The sequence below is a fragment of the Rhopalosiphum padi genome, chromosome 1 (genome assembly GCF_020882245.1).
Source record: "Rhopalosiphum padi isolate XX-2018 chromosome 1, ASM2088224v1, whole genome shotgun sequence".
Classification (NCBI taxonomy): Eukaryota; Metazoa; Arthropoda; class Insecta; order Hemiptera; family Aphididae; genus Rhopalosiphum; species Rhopalosiphum padi.
In genome coordinates, this window is record NC_083597.1 from 45,439,498 (window position 1) to 45,462,374 (window position 22,877).

General features: G+C 26.4%; 1 protein-coding gene across 3 annotated transcripts in view; it reads right to left on the reverse strand.

Moving 5' to 3' along the window:
- LOC132919436 (putative polypeptide N-acetylgalactosaminyltransferase 9) overlaps positions 1-22,877 on the reverse strand; it is a 120,481-nt gene that overhangs the window by 83,277 nt on the left and 14,327 nt on the right. For all 3 annotated transcript variants that reach the window (XM_060981061.1, XM_060981071.1, XM_060981042.1), the window contains exon 2: positions 19,279-19,332. The gene's annotated coding sequence lies outside the window, so the exon portion shown is untranslated. The remainder of the gene's footprint in view (positions 1-19,278; positions 19,333-22,877) is intronic.

Sequence of the window (22,877 nt, forward strand, 5' to 3'; positions counted from 1 at the left end):
TAATAACCTATTAGTAAACGTAATTCAATATTATGTTATTCATCGGCCTTACTAATATATCATTCACAAACACGTGAATAAATTTTTATTAATTTATGATATATTGTGGAGATACTACTAAACGCATAAATACATATCATGTAGGAAAAATCATATTTGTTTTTAACTTAAGTAAGTAGACAACTATAATACTAAATGTATCCATTTATTAATCATTATTATTATGAAGACAATTCAGTTTTTATTAGCTGTCGTTGTAATAAAATTCTACTATCATATTGAATACGGCGTTTATATAACTAATTAATATTATAGTAAAATGGTTAAATAATTATTATGGCTGGTTACATTTCATGAATATACTTTATCCTGTTTAAACGCAATATGTAAAATATAAACTTAAACGAATAAACATTATTAAAAAAATACTGAAAGAAAAATAACAGTTTTAGTAAACGCTTAAGGTGTTTGAAGTGTGGCCTGCAGAACAAGAAAAATAGAAAAACCCGATGAGAGACAAAATTACGAATTTAATTTGTAGGACGAAGTAGACGCCAATCGGTTACAAATTAAATTACTATTTACTACAGTGCGCCACTATACGGTTGCTTCAATCCATTTGTTTAGCTTAAGCCCGTTACCGACATTACTATTTATATTTACATGTATTGTATTAAGACCCCAAGGAGACAATCAAAATAATTATCACCATAATTTGAACACCGCAAATAATGTTTATCATAAATCTCGTATGAACACGTGTAGACACGAGTAGGTACAATTATTTAGGATATGAGTATATGACACATATATTATATATAATATATATCGAATATAATTAAATATGTGAGTTTACTTTGTTAAATTGCGTATAATATCAGTATTGTAGTGATACCTACGTGTTGTATTAAAAAAAAATAAAAACTTGTTTACAATATGCTATAGCACTAACTATTGATTAAAAATCATTGTATATTAAGTATTATCACGTAACACTCAACGATAATCTATACATAGAAATATACCTTTTATATTGTATTTATGTATTGTGAATATATGTATATTACTATACTTTACCTAAAACTATAAACCTAAATATTATATTATATTAAATTTTACATTTATTTTTAAATCACTAAATTCATAAATAAAAAAATATACATACAAAAAAAATAATAAATATGTTATTGAACATATTGAAATTGTAAATTGTACGAGTATTATAATATTATGAATCGTTTATTTTTATTTTTTTTTAGAATCTATTGAGTAGCCATTTTAAGAGAAGAGTCTTTTTATGTTCATATTTCGATACGATATTGTTTATATTTACTTAATTTAAACGCATTTCTGTACCTACTATTTACTATCGTTTGTCAATATATTATAATCGGTATTGTATGGAATAATTTTTTCAAATATTTAATTTAAATAGAACGAAACCTATGTTAATACAATAATATTTAGTTCTAGTTTTTTTAAAGTAATATACATGTGACAATTAAAGTTGACTTAGTTTGATGATATATGTAAATACGAGAACTGAAAATGATTAACTTACAAAAACAAATTTCCAGTATAACCAAAACTAATGAACAATGAAAGATACGATTTCGTTAGGTATTTATGCTAAAATCTGTGGCTAAGTAGTAACAATATGTTATGTATAGTATATGCTACGATTGTCCTACAGCTCATAAAATAAAGGACATTTTCTTAACACGTGTGCTCTTTGTGTCCACTTGACAACGCGTGGCCGGTCATCGCAAAATGCCACCTGATGTATTTTTTTTCAAGGTTTTTCTTTAGGAAAATAACAATTTCAACTCAACAGTCACTATACGGCCTTTTTGGTTCAATCGCATCTGGTTTTTTTCTCTCTTTCTTATTTGTTGCTCTACTCGGACCTCAAATACTGTCTTAATAGCCTCCCTTTTTCGATTAAAAATACAATTTGATCGGAACCAATTACCTAATCTTCTTCATTACATTTTAAATTGCGTAGAAACTATATAATATGCATTGTATAGGGAACACGTTTACTTAATACGTTTCTGTTCAAATAATGTGTAATTAAACTGGGAAATTTGTTGATATTTACTGGGAATATAAGAGATATATAGATATACGAGAGGACTGTATAAAATAACAGAACAATATCTAGCTGGGTAATCTTCAAAACAATTACAATATTATACGTTTTGGAATGTAATAGTTTAGTTTCAGTTTTTTTTTTTTAACTAAATTTATAAATTAAAATAACTTCACAACCTAAGTATTAGTAGTATTACTTACAAATATTTCTACAACACAGGTATAATACACTTAATATCATTAATGTTTGCTTTTACATAAAAAAAATATCTTTGTTAGAAGTACCTAAGTAGGTAGGTATTAGGAACCTACTTACAACATTTTTAATTTAAAAACAATAAGAATTTGTAATAGCTGAATATAATACATCAAACCGTAGTCTTATAACTTTTTGTATGCATAATAAAAATTTTAATAGTTTTTTTTTCATTTAATAGCATAATTAATGATGATTTTATCTATGTATTTTATATTTATACCGGACAAATTATTTTATATCATAACATTATTTATTACGGTAGTATGTATTAAAAATTGTAACAATAAACGTACAACTAATTAATTGCCCGAGATACTCGGAAAAATTAATCAGTTACCTATATTTTTTCAAAAAGGAAACTCGAGGAAACCTATAACAGTATTCAAGTTTGCTTTTACATCTAGGATAAGTGTTTACTTATAAATTTAAGTCATTTTTCTTAATGTTTTTGAAACTCATTTAAAAAAAATATTTATAGGTATATATATAATATATTATAATTTTTCAATATTCCAACTACGTGTCTTTATATAGTTTCCAATTATTCCATTCGTCACATACGGACATAATTTAACCACTGGGCTAAATTAATAGTTATTCATTATATTATGTACGTAGACAAAATTTAACAAACATACAAAATTGTAGAGGTAAACCGTTTTAAATTTTTATACACGCACTGAAAGAATATTTTCCCCTGGACTATTCAGTAAATGAACCGGGCTTTTTCAGTAATATTTCTACACCGCATAATTAATAAATATTTATCGACTCTCTTGAATTTTCCCGGGTAATTTTGATTGACAGTAACGAAAATAATTCAATAATTTTTATTATGCTTTAACCTCTTGGGTAATACCAAAAAATTTAACTTTTCAAAATATTATCCTTTGTAAAACCAATAATTTATTAATGCCTACAATCTATAATTTAACATCGCTGCACACCTAGATATTTAACATTATCATTAAAATATTTAAAAAAAAAATAATAATAATAATCTCTGTACAAACATGCAAGTGAATTTGCAACGAACAAACTCTTTGAGTTTTACAAATTTATTTTTAATGTATAATATGATTTTCAAGTCATATATTATTGTTAATTTTGTAATATTTATAAGTTTATATGATTCGAAAATTCTGAATAATTGAAAATGAAAAATAATTGAAATACAAAGATACAAGCACCTTAACTGAAAAATCAAACACAATTATCAAACCATAATAATAAAATATGCTAAAAAATTATGCATAAGAATTATTTATGAAATGTTTATGCACTAGCGATAGAAAAAACAGAAACACGTAAAAAAGGGTATCAATGAATAAAAAAACTACCATGCTAAAGTAAGCTGTCAAAACTTTTTGTGGCAGTATAAACTTTGTGTATAACTTTGTCTGTATAACGTAAACTTACAACTATTACGTGGTACGTAGAATGCTTAAATATGTATGTCATATTCATATTACAATAAAAAAATATACAACAATAATTTCAGAGAGGTCAGGCAAATAAAATATTGGAAAAATTGTTAATCATAATTTTATGACAAATGTCAGACATTCGTATTTAATTTAAATCAGGTTACGATAATATTATACTTGTACAGACATTTACAATTACCCATTGTGTGTGCATAATAGCAAAGAAATAATATAAATGTTTAGAGAATATATGCTAAAAGTTAAAGTAAATCAAAACAAAATAAGGTGGATATTATTTTTTTGAAAACAGTTGAAGTGATAATAGTCATAACTCATAACGTAGGCTTCTGGAATAAATAACTTTATTTTTAATAACAAAAGTGTGTTAATTTATTTATGTTAATTGTAGGTATATTAGTTTTTAAAGCCTAAAACAAAGCTGGCAGTGCACGCTATTCGTGAAACGATAAGAAAATATAGTATAAGTATGAAATTGATCAACATATAAAATATACCTACAGAATAAATGTTATTAAAAATTATTAAAAATATTTGGAAAATAAAGCTTTATAGGTTTTTATTGTGTATAGTATATTTAAACCCAAATAATAAAGTGCCATCGACTTAATAATTAATATTCACATATGCAAATGACAGCATAATATTAATGTGTTAATTATTTATTATATTGATTTTTTGGTAGATAATGTAACGAATCTAACAACTTATAAAAAGTACCATACACCACAATAGTGAAATCACATTTTCATAATATTTATTGATATAAATCAAATATAATTTTAATGTAATTTAATGTATGCATTTTCAGCTATCTAAAATATTAAAAAGACATCATTATAATAAACAGAGGTAAAAAAATGCCTCGTTTAAGTTTTTCGTTAAACTATCGTTTGTATACAAGCGGTCATACTCAATAAATGCCATGACGGTTAAATTTAATTTTCTTTACCTAGATTACATTAGATACAGAGTACATTATAATCACACAGACTTTAAAACATTTGGATCATATCGTACAGTGCATAGTTTCACGTCATATAAAATCAATATTTCATAACTCTATTATATACAATAATATAATAAAATGTATAGTTTAGTCAATCTAAAAAAACATAGGTTTGTAGGTTATAGCTGATTTTAATGTACAACTATTAGGTAAATAATTTATAATGTTAATAAAATTGATAAATAATACATTCAGTTATATTTATCACAATAAAAAAGTGAAAAAATATTTCAAAAATACCTATAATAAAAATTTTGATTTTAAAAAAATAATAAAAATACAATAATTTTAACATATGTTTTGCTAAGCATCTTATTACCTGAAAAAATATCATTCATATTTTAAGAATATTAGTTTTAAATTTTAATACTGCAGTAATCAATTCTATCATATCAGGAGTAGATACAAGATTAACGTTCCCCACTGTGTCTATAGTATTTGAAGTACAACTAATGACTTATTTATTTTGAACAATCAGCTGCAGGACTATAAAACAACATATCATAAGACGCACTTCATATAATATGGAAAACATTTAAGGAAATTTATGATATTGAAATTAAATTCGGTATACTTTATTATGTAAGCATCTATCTATTTATTTATATTTATTTAAATAATTTACTGTTTAATATCCATAAAATAAAAATATAAATAAAAAAAATCATTAGTGCCTACTTAAATACAAGTAAAAAAAATGTGTTCTTGTGTCAGGTATAAGGATGAAAGCAATTTTCCTATATTTTCGAAGTATAAATCAATCACCGTCCAGTAACTCAACCATACTGCAGTAATAAACCACACTGACATTTATAAATTCATCTGAAAATTAAGGTGTATAAGTCATACTGTCAAAGAATATGTAAAAAAATATTCTCACAGCAACCGGATGTGTGGTCCAATAATATAAAAATCTACCCGGCACGTGGGAGGTCCGTGATCATTCTCCTAACATCCCCGTCACCGTGAAATTTGAATGAACGGTTAATATTAGGTTCTCTCAACACTATGGACAATAGTACTTTGGATCATTATTATTATTATTATTATTATTGTTAGTTATTACTTGCGCCAGTATATCGACCCTTATATAATATATATCCCTTTCTGGTTGTAATAACAATCATAATAGCATGGTTCCTTCTACACGATGTACGTGTGTACACACACTCGTGCTACGACACAATTGGCCTTGGTTCAAGTCTCGACAACAATAGCGTCTGTATGGTGTATATAATATAATAATGCTTCCAAATAAATTAAATAACACCCGAGACCAGTTTATTGAACTGAAGTGATAACGCGAGGGCGACGAAGAAAATATATTAAACAAACAAACATAAGAACATGAAAATATAAAATATAATAATTGTATACCAATATAAATTACAAAAATGTGATTAAACCTAACCTAACAAGACGGGCACTTGTCTTTTGACTCTTTACAAGACAAACAAATATTTATTATTTTTTTTATTTGCCATTATTTGGAACATATAATGCTCATACATAATGTGCAATATATATGTTAATAGACAAATCGATGGCACATATTTTAGTTTCTTTTGAATATTTTCTAATTTATATTTACTCCTCAGTAGACAGTAGTATAGTGATTACTGATTAAATAATTTCTGATTTTGCAAATAAAAGTGTAATTGATACGCCATACGAGAAGAGATACTGAAAATTGTGAAACTCCTGTTATACATATCCAGTTATTTCACGCAAAAAATTGTCGATATCAGATTGCGCTAATACAGAAATAATATAAAATGCATTAAATAATGAAGTGTTAATATTCTAGTTACCTGTATACTCGTATAATTTATATAATATGTATATCATAACATATTTCTATACACTTACGAATAGCGATGATGCTGACCAAAGTGGTCGAACGAAGTGGTGTAGATGTCACGGCTGAGCTAAATGACGGCAAGCAAGTATACTTCAGCGGATGTGGGTCGATTGTATAATAATATGATCGACACGAGTGATTTTGTAACCGTAAATGTATTGATGAATAATAATATACTCGTATAGGTGTCGCATATATAACACAAATCTTTAGATAAGTCACTTTATTTTTTACCGCATTAAACAAGCTTCAACATGCTCACACGGAGTAATTAATAGAACTTACGTTGCTTCAATCATTATTATTATTATTACTACGCTTTTGCGGGTCAAAAGTTCTTAAACTCGATTCGTCTGGGCATTTTTATACCCGCAATGCGGTGTATGCCTAAATGCATCTTGAAGTCATGTCATATTATTGTTATACAGTGATTATGACGTCTGGTATAGGCACATAAACATACATTTATTCTACAGAACTCCGGTCAATGTTGATTAATTCTCTAAGCCACCGCTTTCGCTCACCTCAAATTTTCGTTTCACCATATCCATCTCTATACCGGCACAAAATCAACTTTTGATTGGACCTACTATATTACTGTAGATGTAAGTGTAAATGCAGTGTGTATGCGTATACGTATAATGCCCATTACACAATTGGAATCGGGAAGTTTGATTACATATACACTGTAGCGTGGTGGTGGTCCCGTGTAGTATACCTACGTATTAGTCTGCAGATCATAAGATACGTAACAACAAAAGTGTATACAGTTATGTACACACGACGCGCGCGGCCGGGGCTCCCTTCCCGAAAGTTTTAATCCCGTTAGTCTTTTGTGAAAAGTTACACCGAGGTTAATTTTTGGCTTAACCACCGCATGGTAATAGTTAAGAAGATACGCAACTCCTGTACCGTGTATACGAATATAGATGTAGTACAAGTCACGAAATCGGTGAAATTTATGTTAGCCATGTATTTTGGGTACTATAGTATACCTTATAGTATACCTATAGAGGTAATATAGTGTATAATGCAACTTATAATATTATATACAGGACGATTATTTTATCGAACAACAATATTATCATTACAAAATCAGAAAATGTTTTTAAAAATGTATTGTTTTTTAAGTTTTTACTTTTTTGAATGATAACATATATTTTGAATATCACATTCTAAATTAGAATATTTTTTCGGAGAATTTTGATGCATAAAAATCAAAATTTAGACGAGCAATTTATGAATTATAACTTAAGTATATAAAGTTTCTGTGAAAGAAGTGGAGAGGTACGGGAATACCCCGAAAAATGTTGGTATTAAACATATAACCAAACTTATAACTCATAAACTACTAGTCCAAATTTCGATTTGTATGTAGGTACTCTGAAAAATATTCTGCTACAGATATGAAATTAAAAATGTATTTTGTCATTCAAAAATGTAAAAACTAAAAAATAAAAATAAAAAGAATAAATAATATTTAAAATTGTTTGTTTTATTTTGACTGGAAATTATGTAAAAAAAATATATTAAAAAATATTAATAGATTTTAAAATAATGAATGTTGTTTGATATAAGTATCGCCCAGTTTATTATATTCTTCAACTTATTTATCAGTTACAATGTTATAGAACAAAAACCGATCTAAGAAAAATGAAAATAGACTTAAATTGAAGACCTAGATCCGCCACTACTGCATGTCATCTTATATAAAGTAAAATACAATTTTCTTATAGTTTAGCTGCAGGTACAAACAATTTGTTGACTAAAATTGCAAGTCAAACGATGATAATTAAAAAATAATCAAAATGAAACTTTGTACACGCATTTTATCAATTAAATTTAAAGTAAGCATATGAGACATTTGTATAGAATTTGAAATAAATAGCTATCAATTGTATTATTCCATAAAAACAAAATGTAAACAAATACTGCAGAGCACCTTATATCAAATAAGAAAATAACATATTATATAAAAATCTCTATTATATTTTAATTTGGTTAAATGGCTAATAATTATATTAGCATAATATTGTACCTATATATGATCATATAATGAATTACACTATGGCAGTATTGTTATTTTACTCGTGGTAAAAAATAATGAGTTATATGAATGATTTTATGATGTCTAAGTATGGTTTGGAACGCCTATTATACCATGTAGAAAATAAACAAGAACAAATGATTCAAAACACATGGCGTGGACACGGTAATTAATTTTACCCATCATTGACCATAAGCAAATGTAATGGATATTTTTAAGTATATAAATAAATAAACAATGTACTTTCAGCAAACGAATGTGCATTTTCAATACAATTTTGACAAATCAATAGGTTAAGCAATAAAAGTTTGACCATATAAAACAAAACACTTAATGGTTCTGTGCGATTTAATGTAAAATGCGTTATGGTAAATCATCCAACAGGTGTTCTAGACAAGTATGAGTAGAGAAGGTATCATAAAAGTTACGATTTCACAATATATTGTCTAGTACATTGAAATAGTTCCGAGAAGAAAAATATTTATATTGCTTCGTCATTCTTTCTGAAAATAAAACCCTTGTGGACATAACTGACACGTAGGTATCTGCTGGATATTGTCGCATCGCAGTCACAAACGTCAAATATTTATTTTACCTAATATTTTTTGTTATATAACTTTTCTCTGGAGCTTTTTAAACTTAGAAAATTATTAATGCACTATAGTCTCTCCATCTCGTAGTCCCATTTACGAGTCTTTCGCACTCTCATTTTTTGGGTCTCTCTCTCTCTCACTCAAACACTACTGTACATTTCTTTTTATTCACGTTTCACAGTATAGTTGTCTCTAAACCGTGAAATTGATGGTGCGGGTGTCCTACTATTGATAAAATTCCCAAAGGTTTACGAGCTGAATAACTTTATATACAAGTTCTGAGAACGACAAACGAAAAACAACAAATTACTAAAACAGATAATATAATTTCAACTGAACAACAAAAAGATACCCCAACAATACCATCCATTTATAAAATATTTTGGATCACTTGCATGTACGTAGCTTAGTAAAACAGTCTAAGCTAATTTTTTGAATTGAAATATAGAAATATAATAGGTAGACTTTTACAAAAGCAACATAATTTATGTATATAATATTACATTTTAATCGTATTTAACTTTAAAATTTTCAGAAAATAATTGAGTATATAATTGTGCAATATATAAAAGCAAACAATTAAAAAAAAAACTAAAATATTTTTATTTTAATAATCAAATAAGATTTTTAGGACTGTAGTGAATATTATACTTTATTATACTTTACTTACTCAATTTTATATTTTTTAGGTTAAATACAAACATTTTGAAAATTTGTAAGCATTTATTTTTAATGCATTTCTCATTCGTAATTAATTTTAATTACATACGTCAAGTATAAATTGAGTACGTTTTACATTCAATAATAATGAATTAATACACAATGCTGTTTTTTTCCCAAGTGAACAAATCTAGTCGCGTGCCCAACTACCAGTCACTACCAATATTTATATTTTTTCTGTTTGAAGATTTTAAGTGGCCAAAATATCTTTTTGTCCATTACATTTAAACTTATATATTATATAACAATAGCCAAATACTTACCATAGAACTTTGTATAATATGATTATTGTTAAATTGTTGTAAAAAATTATTAGTACTATAAATAACAATACGCAATACCACAACAGCAGATACGAAAAGTGAAATATATATGGAATAAACCAAGAAATGAATAACTTTAAAAATGTATACATATATGATCCAATAATAAATTACATTGTTTCCATTTAACCATACCATGAACTTCTTACAATATCTGACTTGATTGTTATACTTATATACTTCACTGAACTGTATACAGTATACAGTTCAATGATATACTTTAAGTAGACAGAATACGAATATATTTTAATTGTTCTGCCTTATAACTAAACAATTATTATATTAGTGTAGTTTTGTTTTCTAATCATTATTAGACTTAATCAGATACTTATAAAATATGTTTATAAAACTAAAATGTACGTAATTTAATTATAAAAAAAGAGGAGAAGTACTATTAATGATACGATATATATATATATATATATAAACTATAAATAGATAATAATATAAAATCAATCTACATCAGAGGTTCCCAAACCGTGGGGTTACGATAATATTTTTGGTGGGTCACGTTAGATATATTTTTAAATAATGCATTTTTTAATTATCTATTACTTTTTCGTTGAATTTAAAGTTCGGTTTTATCGTCAATTGTTGTCTATGAGGAAAAAAAAGGTCATTTATTGATTTTATGGGTCACCAAATTTTACAAAATTCCCAAAATGGGTTGTACAATAAAAAGTTTGGAAACTTCTACCTAGATTCTACACGTTTTGAAAATTGTATTGTATACATTAAATAATATAATGATACGAGTAGGTACATAGTAAAACTTTCAAATCCCTAAAGATAAAAAATGCTGAAGTAATTACAAAAAAATAACCAAAATTGGTTAAAAGTTTAAAAAAATTAGTTTTTGAATTTTTAAGATTTTGGCATACATTTATTTTGAAAAATATTGGGAATTTTCAATGTTGCTTTTTAAAAGGAACCAGTTTATAGTTTAATTAAAGCTAGAACTAATTTTCTATCAGTTATTATCCACAACATTTAAGATTGAAACTTTTTTTTCTACAATACATTATATATTTATGTACACAAAAACCCACACAATATTATGAAATCAATAAAAATTGTCATTCAATTTAGAATCTAGAATAGAACTTAATATTAAGTGTTAACTAATAACAATGTTCAATAAAAAGTTTGAGAATAATATTTCACTTAAAAACGTAAAGCATAGACTTTAATAAATTCACGTTTTTAATAATCTAAAATTGCAGATATTATAGACAACTAAAAATTAAATTAGATTAATATTTTAATAATATTTTACATATAATACTTTTGTCAATATTATAACATTGCTATTCATAATAATAATTGAACTGCTTAAATATGACAATATAATAAATTATAACAATTATACCTATCATTGAGGGGCATATTATTTACTACAACAATCTGAAAAGAAATTGTCTTAGAAAATAGGATAATTATTAGGTAGAAGATATTGAGAATGACGTTTACCAAAATAAAAATATATATATATATATATATATAAAAAGAAAATATGCTTTAATAATGATTAAAGAAAAGCGAAATCTTATCGACGGCTGATAACTTGTCATTCATGCGTTAAAATGTTGTTATCGATGATTGATAAAAAAATTGTATTTTATAACACATCATAAATAAAAGTTAAATAAAATTTCTGACTTTGAAACAATTTTCAGAAGGAGAGTTGAACCCCCAAACCCCTCAAGCTTTACGTGACTGATTATTATAACAAGTAAATACCGGAGGAATCATATATAGGAGGTGTAAACTTTATAGTTATGCCGTATGCTTTATATACATTTGTGTTGTCCATTTCTAACCATACAATATTATATATGCCTATATACAAATGTATGTAAAATACATTATATTATAATTCATTAAAAGTTCAAAATAAGAGATAATCAATTATTAATTATATGTTTTCTCATCCAAATCAATAGAAACATTAAAAATATATTTTTTAATAAAAATTAAAAAATCTTAATAATATACATATACAAAGTAAAAGTAAACACTTAATAATTGGTATAAATATATTATTATTTTCTAATTTAGCTTAATCTATTCATGGTATTGTAACAATAGTTTAATAACTACAATCAGAGTTAAGATGATACACGGGATGATAGTATAGAAAGATAGGAAGTACTTTCTATTTGGATTATAAATGGGATATATCCTATTTTGATTTTGGACAAGTGGCTTAATTTAAAATGTGTGTGAATATAAAGCCACCAATTCCATTGAAGTATTATTATTTATTTGATAATTTAATGGTGACTAAACGCCCAGTTACAGTTATGGTAATCAACTTTAATTAGGAAAGGAGGGTAAGGGGCTGAAATTGATTTATTTTAAATTGTCACTAAGAACAATTATTATCTATATAATAATATAATATATAGTACATATATTTTTTTAAATAAAATAACTATACAAATATTTTATCATAATTGGTATTACCCTTTTGTGAAATAGGTACCTAATGTTTATCATAATAATGTATATACTGTATTATAGTAATATATTAATATAACAATTCACAGTAAATAATATGACTACAGAATCATAAGTATTTCATATACTTATATTTTCAAATATGTATGAACGACTTCGAATAATAACGGATGTAATATTATAAAATAATGTATTAATTAAAATAATAATTACAGATATTATAATTTAATAAATATTTTAAAATCTTTTCATTGTTAAGTAATCGTTGAAGTATAAATAATGAGTATACTTATTATAATTATAATTGCACTAGTAAACATATTATGAACTAAATTTTAAATCATTGCTTCAATAAAAACATACAACAAATTAGACTAAATATTAAAATTAATATATCCATCATTATAAATTTTATAAGACACATATTATTTTAAAACTGAATGTCTCATTTTTAATTTTCTAAACTATATTTTAATATTCATATTACTGATAAATAATATAATAATTCAGAATTAAAATGTAGATTATGATCCAGGTATATATTTATTGTTTACATTTAATCATCATTCTAACTTCTTGGAATAAATCTTAAAAATAATTATTTAATTTGTACAATAACTTTTAAAACGCATATTATACACGATAATAAGTAATAGCATTGAGTATTTACCTAATAATTTTTATTTTGACCATCTTTCTCATATACGTTTCTATAAACAGATGATCTCTTTATTTCACTGTCAAAGAAGGAAAATGAAAGTTACACATGCAAAAATGAATCAGATGTCCCAGACTATAGACAATGCAACAACCTTGAGCCACATGGTCACACGTCGCAGTTGTGATCGTCTTCGATAAAAAAAAAAATAAAACAACATTTTATTTTCAATGTGGACGTAGTCTTGCAGGGTGGGGAAAGTCTTCAAGAATGTTCCACTTGGAACCGATAAAATATAATGTGTATACATTAAAAACCAGACTCTCTCAATCCTCTACTGGCGTACCAAGTATCTTACTTGTTTTTAAATACTCCCCGAAAAAAAAAACCAGTCTGCCTCCGAACCGGTTTACCACGTGCGTTGTTTGAATTTCCGTCGGGCCACACCATGGCGGCTTTATAATAGTATTATTGTTGATTTTGAACGAAACTTTCAAAACGGGCATAAGCAAATTTAGTGACTAAGTGACAAAGCCTTAAGAGGACGTAAAACCCGCATGTGTTGTCTCCGTCTTACACACGAGTGACATAGCAAATTTTTGTTCCCCACTTTCAATATTGTGCTGTTAGTTTTGATATTAGAGTGAACTAACTAACCTATTATAAAATTCAAAGGTAACATTATTATCCAGACTCCCACGTAGCCTTTTGTTGGTATTGTTATTTTTAATAGTAAATTATGATCATTTTAAAATATACAGTTTCAAAATGATCATACCTTACTTAAAAATAATAATATCAATAAAAAGCTACGTAGGGCCCTGGATAATAATCTTACATTTGAATTTTATAATAGGTCAGTTCACTCTAATATCAAAACTAACAACACAATATTGAAAGTGGTGAACAAAAATTTGCTATGTCTCACGTGTGTAAGACGGAGACAACACATACGGGTTCTACGTCATCTTAATAAAAAATTGATGACTAATATTATAGTCACTTGGGGTATATAATAATTGTCGCATACACAAACCACTCAGAGCTTGGATAATATGATACAAAATAATGCAATAAAATTAATAAAATCGAATTCATAAAAGTATAATAAAAAGATTTGTAATAGGTAAAATAAAAAGTTTAAAAATTACTAGAATGAACGTTAAAAAATTTACTTGAACGAAGGATGCACCCAACCAAATCCTTTGATTTAAAGGGTTAAGTAGTGAAATCGTAAATGTGCAAACACGAAAATAAGACTCAAACTACGGCAGTTAGAAAGTCGATGTCAAAGCATGAATTAACGAAAAATAATCACATTAAAGGGAAGATAATTCGACGTCGTCGCCGTCGTTGTCATCAGCAGAAATAACACGACACTGACGGGATACACGACTAACAAACAAGTTGTGGTGGTATAATATATAATCGGACGACCACAACGCATCGTTTTGGGTGCTCTTATAGCACGCGCGTATTGCGGAGAACCGTGGGAACAACACGACGGACCGTGATTATACACGGGTGGTAGATAAGTCACGATCATTGATTGCCATCAAAGAATAATATAGAAGGTACCGATATTACATACATGCATACATATATTATATATATATATATATATATATTATATATCGTACAGGTAGTAGTTATAAATAGTAAGTAGTCACCAAGACCATCTCAAACCCTGCTCTGGTGCTTGATAAATGGTTGTCGGGGCAGAAAAGTATATCGTCGATCTATATTTGTATCGTAATGGCTTAGACAATTGCCGGGTCTTTGCGTAGAATGCGTCGTTATATGCGATGATATTATAATATGTTATGCGTGTGATATATTTTTCTCTCCGCATAACAAACGTACGCCGTTATTCACTTGCGCCGTAAAGAGTGAGTGTGGACTACGGGATGCTGTTTTTGAAAAATTTAAAATCTCACGGACGACATCAAATATATGACAGTGGAGTTTACAGATAGAACTGGAGAACTTCAGCATGCGTGGCCCCTATACGACGACGAATATAAAACCTGGACAACAGCAGTTTGCCTGCTTTCACCGACGTATCCAAACAATTCCTTCAACTCACTATTCTCTAGCAAAGATCGACCCGTAGGAACGCTTGACCTCCAAACTCTCGCCAACTAATCATTATTTACAAGTATTTGAACGCGAATAATATCGATCACCTGTTCATATTAAAGCTATGGTACAATACGGTGTCCCGTTAAAGTAATTTACAAAACGTTTTTCATAGTGTACATGAAAAATTTCGAGCAATAATATAATATAGAGATTTATTGGGCACCTGGCTGTCGAGTTTAAGCCGTCGACTAGCATATTTATTTTTAAAATCTTATTGTTACAGTGCGGAAAAAACACTACAAGTCTATCTACCAATCCACGGTTGCAACTTGCAATTTTGCGCACATAAATTTTAAATTTACATTTTATATAGTCTTTCTTTTAGATAATTCTCATAAAAATACTATTTATACATCATTAGAAAAACAAAAAAAGTATTGTGCCACTTATATTGTGGCAATATTTAAATTAAGCTACTTATGTGATCATTGTACGTTAAGATCACAGTTATCTATAATAATAAAACCATAGTTTTAAGTACTTATAACACTACTATAATAATAGTATCTTTTAGTGTAAACAAATAAAATATAGATAATAGATAGACAGTGTGTAACTTTCATCATAATTCATCGTGTTATACAAAGGGTTTGAGAAAAATTAACTAAAAATAAATAAAAATGTATAAAAAAACATAATCATTATGAAACCAATACATACTTAGCTCTATTCAGAATCTAAAATATAAATTAATTAATAATTATTTTCCTTCATTGGATATAAATATTACATAATTTAAAAATAATATAACATACATTGTTTTAATTATTATTAATAAGTTTCTAATATTGAGACAAAATAATTTTGTATAAATATTCGATAATTTTGATTGTAATTAGCACAATTATTCTCACCAAACAATAAAAAAACTCGCCTCGTAGAACAGTAATATATAATTTATTGTTGATTCTATAATTAAAGGTTTAATTTGATTTTACTTGTAACATAAATGAGCCATAAGTGAAGTGTTTACAGTTCTATGAAATTATTTAGATAAGTAGATAAAATGAATTATAATATGTAAATTAGGAATAAAAACAGTTTTAATTTACAACATATATAAGCATTCATTATTCATAATAATATATTATAACCAAAACAATAGAATTTCCAATTGTATTATTAGTTAAATATTTAGTAATATTTAGGGTATGTACCTCCTTCGTTCAATAATTTCATGTTATTATTTATTGCTTATTTATTTTATCAATTAAGCTTATTGTTGAGCTTTACACCAGATTGCTTAATAAATATTTATATGGAAAAATATATATTGCATTTAAAATATAATAATAAAAATAATATTATAAGTGGGTATTCTGTATTCATTATTAAATTAATATATATTAACTCTATGATTCATACAAGTTTCGACTAGGATAGTCATATGGGACTTTTAAGTTAACTAAAACAAGAATAATTCTTGAGGGAAATTTGATCAATTTTAATTAACATTCTACAATCATATGTATGTTTTAGGATTCAGTCTAATTAAAATTAATAAATATTTAAATCTTCGTGATTATATATATAACAATAGAGATCATCGCGTTTGAAAATAATTTCGTGGAATGGCGCACAGCGTCTGATCGAAAATTAAAATGTCCAGTGCAAAATATTGCCATTTATAGTTAACACAATATTATTGGAAGTGTTTAAAGTAACAGTGAATTCGTTAAATTTCAATAGTATTCATTTGAGTTCTGTGTAAAGGACATTTTGTGTCATTATTGATTTAGGTACTAGTCATTTTTGGTAAACGAAATAATAATAATAAAAAAAAAAACAAGGAAATCAAACTGCTACGGTTCATTCAACATAATATCGTTGTGATTTCAACTAAATACCTCCACTCGTGCAGTTGTAGTCATGTTTAATCGCGTCCGGTACCGTATTTTTTAACTGCAATGACACACCGCGTTGACAATCGTGTGCTTGTGAACGACGAACGGGTCATAAACGCTTTTTTTTTATCAATAGTCTCCCGGGAGCAGTAAGTGCCCACGCTAGAAAATGGTTTAATATAAAAAAAAAATAAAACCAACCTCTGTAATGCTTTGAAATCTGAGCTATAAAATACTTCTAAACAAAATAATCGGGAGATATTCGTTAAATGTAATATTGCACAGAATCGTTTCCATTTTTCCAAGGATTTAATAATACAGTAAAAACATAAAATTCCTTATCACAATATTACCTAATGTCATTTTTTGAAAATCTAGTCTAAAGCAAAACGGTTTTATTCCAAAACCCTAAAACTATTATGCCAACTGATAGGTTAACACGTGTACGTTACAAATATATTATATGTTTTTTCATATAGAGAGATACAGTAGTGATATAAACGTAGTAAAACTTGGTCTTTTTTTTAATTTGCATAATGTAAAAAAATCACATCGATACACGGGTGGTTATATGCGTATATAAAAACAAATCACCAACAACTTTATATGATTATATATGCTCTACTATTTATTCATTTCCCTATTTCCGGTATGATATGTAAAACAGCTTCAAACAATAGTAAATCAGTATATTATTATTACGATCTTGCGAGATTGCAGTTTACATACATTATAGAATGTTTATGTATAGAGTCTAGGAGGAGCTAGGACTAAAACAATGCATAAAGATTCTAATTTTTTTTTTCTTATTTTTTTTTTTTTTTTTGTATAGTGATAATATTATATTTGGATGACCTGCTGAGTTATTCAAAGATTGAGTACATGTTTGTTTCAAAAACTATGGTCTGCAAAATGTAACAGGTGAGATATGTACCTATTTTCGAATATATGAAACCCTTAATTTGAATACAACACTAGTTATTATATGTTTACTATTCTTAAATAACTTATATATTCAACCAAGAACTAATTTAAGAAGACTACGTTATACCCAATAGTATTAATTTCGTCTAACTATAACTCATTTTATAACAAATACATTACGCTTAGAATAATCCATTCCATTATGTTATTTTTAATCTTGAAGTAAATTGATCTATTAGAAAATCTAAGGTAAGACTATCTAGGTCAATATTTAGGTTTTCTCATACATTTTAATTTTGAAGCAAATTATGAGCATTTCATAACTATACATTTTTATGAAATTTAAAAAACCTCATAACTTACTTAAAAACTAAAGTATCAAAAAAATATATCGATACCACTACCATTGCCGTTAAGATTTAAGTTTTATAATAAATCAGTGTACTGTAATATTAAGAATCACAGAATAAAATGGATTATTCTAAACTTAAATTTGTTTAACTGTGCGTTTGTAACGGAATTACAGAAATAGCACGTATTATAGGTATTAAACCCTATTAAAAAATATAAATAATATTTGACATGCAGAGGCAAATATTTTCAAATAAATATCATTTTACTAGAAAACCGTAGTCACATTATACGTTTCTGGGTAATTCCCTAGTAAATAAAAAAAAAATATTTTAAAATTAAATGAATAAAAATAAAAAATAAATAAAATAAATAATACATTGACCGGATAAAAATTACAAATAAATATATAATAAAATATAAATCGTAATCATATTACTTAAAGAAGGTAAATTATTTTAATAATACCTACTTCACTATGACACTATCATTAAAAATCAAAAAGTAAATAGATATTTATAACAACATAAAAATACATGTCGACTTACCTAAGTTCTATGATAATTAAAATTGTATTTTCTTGTTTCAAACAAAATGTAATTCTGAAAAAAAATTTTAAAAAAACAATTATTTTATAATGTCATAGCATAAATAATATTAGTAGTTATTCTTATTTCAAGACCACGTTTATTCTATAAAATATAAGTATATATTTTATTGCACATTGACTTACTTATTAGATATTTTATTAATGTACACTGTATAATTAGTATATGGTTGTTTATTATTTTTTTTTAACAGATTGAACAATATTAAAGTAAACGGATTGTAGAATAAATTTAAATTTTGGTTCGTGACTTGAAGACCTAAGGCTTATAAAAACTTAAATAAATATAATAGAAATAATATTCTTAACAATTATTATTAAACTTTAAGTTAAAATGTTTACGAGGTATGTTTAAACAATAGTTTTAACTAACTATACATATTATATAAATTAAATAACTCTTGGTAATATTATAAATTTGTTTTTTTCGTACAGTGTATTAATGGTAATAAATTATTTATATTTTTATAACTAAAGAACTATAAAAAATGTTGAAAAATATAATTAGAACAAACTAATGTAATATAATAATGGATACAATAACAGATATAACTCTAGATATAACAAAATCGCATCTTACTCAGCGGTATCCAACCATTATTAAAGAGTACCTACATAACTGAACTGTTTCACTATATCACATCTCGTAATTCATTTTTATTTTCTTTCTTTGCCGTTATAATATCTATTTTTCTGAAATCTATTATTAATCTCACATGTTATATCTTTGATTGAATTTACGCGAAAATTTTTGTTACTAAACATTAGGTTGTCTGATAATAGTTAGTTCCGCATATTATTTTTTTGATTTTTATACTTAACAAAACAACTTAAAACTCGTCTCCCTAAATGGAAGTAAATAATGTAACAAAACGTTAAGTGATAAAATAATTCTAACTATTTGTATTATCTGATTTTTATTTCATTCGCATACCAAAATCAGTCACACTACTCGCACTAATCACTGACCCCATCGAATTGGTTAAAATTACCAATAGTTTAACAGTGTATAGTCAAGTTGGATACGATGACATATTATGTATTATTATGTTAAGTATATTATAAATAAAATCAAATATTAATAATTTATCAAATTTTAATACAAAGATATTAGTATCTATGATCTTTTAAAAACTAAGAACCGATTAAACTTTATTGTAAACAAATTCATTGCATAAAACAAAATTATTGGTTAACATTAAAATACAAATAAATGTAATATAATATAATAATGTGTATTATGTAATCGACAAGATGCTAGACAATAAATATTATATTATTGACAATTATTGATATAATAATCATAAAAATAGATTTATATTTTAGTGACATACTAATATATTATAGTACAATTTTTTTAATTAAATTAAATATCTAAAGTTAAAATAAAATAATCAAATCAAAATAAATACGCGTAGTTTATTTTCTTTTTTTAGAAACAGACAAAAATATAAATAATTAAATTTGTTGAAATTATCCAAAACACAGTCATTAAGGAGATTTGGTATTCCTTTGACATCAAACATATAGATCAAAAAAAGCTTGACAGTAGCCAATAGCCAATAGATACTATAACGTCTACCCGAGTATATATTAATCAACAGATTAAAAAAAAAACATATAATAATATGAATATTATGTTATTTAATAAATTAAATTATACATAATTTAAAATATTATTGAGTGAGATTTTTTCATCACTATTTTTTTTTTTCAACCCAAGGATGCACAGTGACTATCGTGACGGTTAGATGAGAACCAGCCACCCGCTTATACTATATATAAGAAATCGAAAGTCAATAGTGCGCGCGTGGACCTAGGCCGCGAATGGTCAGACGTGACGAATTGTTTATTCCATTATCGAGTTGAAATACGAAAAAAACCCTTTGCACGCCACAAACGCAATACCTACTTATACAGGTATAATATAAAGTACCTATAAATGGACTACGGCGTTTTTCAGAGGGGGTTTAGGGGGGGGAGTAACCTCGCTTGTATAAAGCGAGTTGTATCCATTACACGCGTAGAAACTCGAGTCATATATATGTATGTAGATGAGGGTCTTTCTCCCGATGGTCACTGTCGTCGTATCCGGTCACGACCTTGAAGCGATCATTACATCTATATATCTTACCAACCGTGTCCAGCTAGTCGTATAATATAGTGTTATTAAACGGACGTGCACACGTTGACATGATAGTATACAATAATCGACAAGGAAGAGATTGATGACCGCTGCAATATTAATCGCGTACTAAACAGAAGCGGTGATAACAATTACCACAACGGTCAATAATGGCAATAATGAAGATTATGATTACACGATAATGATAATAATAACAATAATAATAATAATAGTAATAATTACAATATACTATAACTTAATATACTATTCCGAAATGATTGTGCGGTCCGGAGAAGGAAGTACCTACTGCGGGAGGGGACCACAAAACCACCGGTCGACATTGTCATCATATTACTGCATGTAGACGTACTCACGCTCAAGGTCATAATAATAAAATATAACAGCAGACAAAATATTCGTACTTGCAGATACTTGGTTTTACAGCACAAGGGAAACTCGACGCCTAAAAATCATCTATTCAAAAAACAAAATCATATCACCCTCGATAATACCATAATTTTTTTTAACATTATACAATAAATATTCTATAAGAATTCGAATTATTTTGGATGAGTTTAAACTCAATTATAGCAAGTTGTAAATAAAAACAGACGCTATCGTGTAAAACACAGTTTATTAGTGAAAGAGCATGATGGCTTTGAATAGTAATTAAGTCCTGTACTAGCTATACTAAATGTTTAGTTATCTACGTGGTGTAAGTAGATACTAGATACCCATTGATAATTATACAATACTAATATATATATACTATTTATTATATAAACTTGTTTGTGTTTAACATTTGCTCGATGAAAAGTATACATTAAGAAGATAAAAATACAAAATACTCTCAATAGTGTTGTTTAGCAATATAAGACAACCGTAATTCAATCAAATATGTGTTAAATGCACTTAATATTATTTAAACTTTAAACGTATATTAAAATTGTTTCAAAGTGTATAAAGAGTATTATTATAGAAAATATAGTTTCTTTGTTTATATAGTGATACTATATTCAAATAAAATTCCAAATAAATCAGTATTAATGGACCTAAATCGTATTTTAGGGAAACAGACCTTTGAAAGTTAAATAATGGCACAATCGGTTCCACCATGTATAATTGTTTAAACATTCGAGAATATAATTAATATAACTCAAGTTAAATTTAATTAATTTTATATTATTATAAAATAAATAATAAATAATTTTTAACTAAAAATAATTATAGTATTTAATAATTAAATTAACATTATATTTAATTTTATCAAATTGTTCTATTTAATTTACTATTATCAATATTAAACCTTCATAAAGATAACAGATTCTATAAAGTTTAAGTTTAGGTACACCCACAAGTAAACACTCATGAATGCAAGTATAGCATCATAAACTTGTTAAATATAAAGAGGGATA